Below are 5529 nucleotides of genomic sequence, written 5' to 3' on the forward strand. Positions count from 1 at the left end.
CTGGAGAAGTTTCAGGGTTATTCCTTGTTAATAAACTGCCACACTTCTGAGGAGATCGTGGCAGGGAAATAACAGAACAAGAAGACCTGCTTGTAACCTGGAGAGTGAAAAGCTGTCACAGTGTAAGTGCTTTTTCAGGTGTTTTGGAAGAAATGGCAGATGTCAGACCCATGTCGTATAGAGTCTGTGATCCATTTTATTTTAATCCCACAACATATTCAAGTTATTCAAGTGCCAACTTTTAACTGATAGATACTGAGCAGGGCAGAGGGTGATTCAGAAATTTTTGTTAACAACCCTTCCATATGATTTAGTAGTACTGAAACATCAGCAACGGGTGGTAGCAGAGGACCTTGCTCATAACTAATGCCTGAGAAGCAAATGGCTGCAATGGTTAAATAGCACTGAGCAGACTGTGAATCATCTGGGCCAGCTCTCAGCTCGACTAACTGACAGTGCTACTGTTCTGCCCCAGTGGAAGATCCTCCTTGCTTGAACTAGGGGACTTCGGTACCATTACAGGAGCCCCTTGCTCCTGGCCCTAGTACTGAGTGCATCAGTCAACCATATCACAATCATCTTTCAAATCTCACTCTGATGTTCTTGTACAAACAGCCAAATGGAACAACAGTCTTGGTTTAATGTAATAAGATTCATGGAAACAAAACTGGGTGATTTAAGCATAAACAGATTGAAAATTACTTTTGATATACAGCACCAAGGCCATGCCGTTTGTGTCAAGCTCCATGCAAGAGATGAATTCCTGTATGCTGCTTTTCTTCATTTCAAAGCAACTTACAGAGGATTGAATGCTGTCATCCTCAACTTACTGCTAGTGAAAATGGGATGAAGAGGAAGAAATTCAGGTCTAAGCACAGGTCTTCTGGCTGCAGCCTGTCCCACAGGCAGTAAGTGTAGACGCTTCCTCTACATTGTGCTACTTGCTTATAGAAAAGAGAAGGTAGCTTATGTTCAGGTACTCATCAAGTGCTACTGACTGCTAATCATGAGATGACTCAAGCTTCTGTACTCCATTTCTCTCATAGCATTGTAAATGTACCAGCCATTTTTCTGCTTCTGACCTCCATTTAAAATCAGAGGGAAACCTCTCCATCTTGTCACCACTCCCTGATAATCACTACTTTTCTCAGGACAGCTGATTTTAACATTGCTCCATCCTAATGTTCATTTTCTAGATCTAGTAGATAGATCAATCACAGGTGGATATACAGAAGAAATGCACCTCTGGTCTTCTAAACACATTGCCTCAGTAAGTACTGTTCAAGTCACAAGAAGTCAAGTTTTAACTATTTTGTTTACCACTTAAATGCAGATTTTATTTTTACCCACTTTGCTACTTTGCAAACCTTTTGGTGTGAACTTAAACAAACATGAAAATCATGTTCTTTAACAGTATGTTAAAAGTGCTTATATGTTAAAAGTGCTCACCACAAAGCAGACACTTCTTTGTTGGGCAACCAGCACAGCTTTTTCATGTTCTCTATGTGTCCTCACCCGCCCCAACCTATTTAGGTCAATACAAGCAACTTCAGAGGAAGTCACTGCCTGGTTATAAGGCTACAGCTTTGGACTGCAGAGGACAGACTGGGTGAGGAAAACAAGAACACTTCTGGGCTGTCAACAAGCAGTGGATAGTTTTTGAATATCACATGGGGTATCCACCTGATGGTGTTTGGTCCCTTTGCTTTGGAAGTTGAAGCAGATCACTGAACTCAACCCCTTTGCCAAAGGGCACACTGCTTTGTGTGGAGACCTGCCTGAGGCGAGGTACCTGACCCATTGCGTCGGGACACGAGATTCACCTGCACTTCATTCCCCACAACGAGCCTGGGAGCTTGGCTGCAAACCTTCCCAGAGCATGGAGGGGTCATTGAAGATCAACCAGCCAACATGTTGCCCATGAAACAACACAAGGTAGCTGAGCTGAAGGGAGCAGGACAACAGCTGTGTTGAAGCAGGTACAGTGGGAGCAGGAGGCTGAGGCTGTGAGTATATCCCTGCAACCCTGTCCTGCTGTCTTCCCCATGCCCCCATCCTGTCTGACACTTTTACTGAGAGCTGGCATTCAATAGGTGCTCTTCAAAACTTGTTATGGGCTCTTTTACTTCTCTTTGACTCATCTTCCAGATTCTCGTAGTAGCTGGTTTAGATGAGGAGTTCCCAGGTCCTTTGTTTCTGTCTGATAAACCCTCTTTTTCCAAGTGCTCTTCAGAGTAGGGCCTTTTTTTTTTTAGCGAGAGCAAATCTGTGTTAACAGACAGTTTTCAGTTAAAGAAGCATGGGCAGGAGCAAAGGAGCCAGATTAACCTCTTAGTGGTTTTTTTTCATGAGTTAGGTCTACCTCTGCCAGTTCAGAAAACATCTAAGTAATTTAGAATGGCATTTACCTATTTGATTTTCAATAGGACTTTCCTTTCTACAGAATTACGGTGCTTTTGAAACAGCCACTGTTTTTGTCACAGTCATTTAAGAAGTAATTTTGTGTAGTGAGGAATGAGCCTGATTACAGATACAAAATTTCATCTGAAGCTAAAGAATGTAATGAATACAAATTCCAGATAGAGCACAATGTTCCCAGCCTGCCCGGGTAACTGTGTCTCAGTTTCTCTATATTTCCTGAAAGATGACAATGGCCACCTTGTAAAAAGCTCTTTCAGATATGAGGCAGAAGTATACACTTCAAGGTCTAGCCTTGAAACTTCTGTGGGATAGCAATGCTCTTCTGAAGTGCCATTTAAAACAGATTGCGTTTCACTACGTGCAAAAATCCCCCATATAGATGCAGCTATATGAGCAAAAAAAAAGTGCTTTTGCCAGTATAGCCTATTTTATTTGGGAAACGCTTGCAGAAAAAGATGCTTGTGCTAGTAAAACTTGTATTTGCTGGTTATCAAAGGAGAAGCATTTCTAGTGCAAACCAGGCCTCTTATACGTGAAGCTTTTATTCATTTCAGCCACCAGTACAGTAAAGAAAATCCTTCCTCAAAGCAATTAGTAGGGTTACCTAATATTAATGGTTTAAGAGTATAAAAGGTGCTTTAGCAATAGGTAAGGGCCTAGATCCTTTCCTAACGTAAATTGTTCGTGGTCCCACTGAGGGCATCATGGAAACACAGAACAGTGAGGTAGCTGCCTTGTGTCATCGCTGTCTGCTCAGTTTCCAGAGCTTCCCACCAACTCAGGAAGGTGCAGGGCTGCACTAACTGGCCTCTCCAAAAGTGTGACTTCTGCATCCACCAGAAAAATTTGCATAAGCAAATATCTAGGTTATAGAGGAAGAATTACAGCTAGGAAGACCCTGCTTGAGCAGGAAGGTTGGATCAGATGACCCCACAGGTTGTCCTTTCCAACCTTACCCGCTCTGTGATTCTGTAGCAGTTTGATGTCTCTGAAACATGCCGATTCCCACTGGCTGAGGATCTTAGTGTATACTGTTTTCATTATACTAGTAGCTTTTTATAAACATCAGATTCCAGTCATGAGACTTGATGATTCCACAGAAAATACCCTCCGACGCAGTACTTTCTCACAGTAGGGCTCCCTGGCTAATCGTGTGCTTGCCCGTCAAGCACAAATCCCAGCCATTTCCTTCCCAGTTTTCCCCTGCATTTAATGTATGGAAAAGCATGACCCTGAATCAGATGAATAGCAGCCGGTTTGAGAAGGTGTGTGTGAAAATGTATCCTCACGCAGATGAGCTCAGAACAAACAGAATAGAGGGGAGGAGGGGAGGAGAGCGGAGAGGGGGAGGATGAAGCTACCCTTTCCCTGATAGTTCAGCCACTACGTGTAAGCAACAAGTTTATACCCAAGGGAAAGAACTGAAAGCTGAGGATATCTTAAAATTAACAGAGCTTTATGGCTCAATCAATAGGCCATGCTCCCTGAGCAAGATTAGAAATCAGAGGGCACATTGCTTTCTGTTAACCCTGTTTGCTCTCCCTGAAGGCTCTTCTGCCTGAAAGCATCTGAGGTTTGATTAAGTTCTTCTTCAGGAGGAAGCCAGAGAGAGTCCACTGTGTGAGAACTGCCTCCAGAACGCTGTGTTGGACACACTTTAAATAACAATAAAGGTTATTAGTGTATTAGTTTGCTAGTAATTGTGAGAGAAGATAAGTCTTCCCAAAATTTGAATATGCAAAATGGCTTTGGCTAACCAAGAAGGGGGGGGGGGGGGGGGAAGCAAAAGCCAAAACATGCCACTGCAGTGAGTAACAAGGATGATTAAAAATCACCATATGTAAAAAAGAAAACCTCTACCTTGTTTTACTACTAGAAATACCTTCTCAGATCTGATATCTCCACTAAACCCATGATATTTTACCTCTTTGGCGTTTCATTCTCATTGGGGCAATGACATAGTTGTTTCCAAAGGGAGAGGGACTGTGTTTGTACCTATTCCTTGTTTGACAGTGACCTCTACGAACCAGTCATCACTGCTCTGCCTGTTGTTTTCTTGTTAGCTCTTTGCTGTCAAATTAATTACTGTGAAGTACTAAGCTTGTTGCATTCACGTGCTCTTATTAGCTCACAGGATGTCAGAGTGATTGGATTTTTAGCATTATTTCTTTTTTTACATTCCAGGTTTTCCATTCAAAACCTGTTACTGACAGTGAGGAAATACTGTACCTAATTCTGATCTCCCACCAGGGTAGCTCCACTGATGCTGAGAATTTACAAAGCTGTATATGCAATTAGACTTTGTTTATATTAAACCCAACATGAACAATAAGATTGGGATTGCAATTGTGACTCTGAAGCACAGCATTAATTGTCTTTCTTTTTGCAGTACAGAACAAGAAAATATTTATGATGAGAACAGCATTTGTCCCTTCTATTCTTAAGTCACAGTAATAAGCTGATCCTCCAGTTGACCCTCTTTGCTCTCCTGAGTTGCTTGTGTGAGTGACAACTAACAGTGCTCTCACATGTGCAGTCCAAGGAGATATGAGAAGTTTCATTCTTTTCTTCTACAAAATGAAACGAGCAGAAGGGACATCTTTGCTGTTGTGCTTGAAATTTGTGCGTCCTGCATCCATCCCTTGAAAAACACCAATCTGGCTTGGTGACAAAGATGAGGGTCTTGAGAATTGCTTTCATTCTTGAAGGTAGATTTTTCCTTGCTAAAAAAAAAAAAAAAAGGGAGAAAGAAAAGAAAAAAGTAAATGCGATTAGAACGGCTGGCGGCCCCGGTGCCCGGGCCCGCCAGGGGCCGAGGGAGGCTCAGCCCAAGGTGCTCCTTTGCCCAGAGCAGAGCTCGGGCTCCAGCTCCCGCCTCTGCGGAACCCGACACCCGCCGGGCCTGCCGAAACCTCCCCACCGCCCGGTCCTCCGCGCTTCGACCCGGCCCCTGTCCGTGGTGCCCGCTGCCCCTTATCCCGCTTCCCTCCTATCCCGCTGCCCCCTTATCCTGCTGTCCCCTACCTCGCTGTCCCCTTCTCCCGCTGTCCCCTTCTCCCGCTGTCCCCTTCTCCCGCTGTCCCCTTGTCCCCTTCTCCCGCTGTCCCC

This window comes from Corapipo altera, unplaced genomic scaffold (genome assembly GCF_003945725.1).
Source record: "Corapipo altera isolate COAL_440 unplaced genomic scaffold, ASM394572v1 45, whole genome shotgun sequence".
Taxonomy (NCBI): Eukaryota; Metazoa; Chordata; class Aves; order Passeriformes; family Pipridae; genus Corapipo; species Corapipo altera.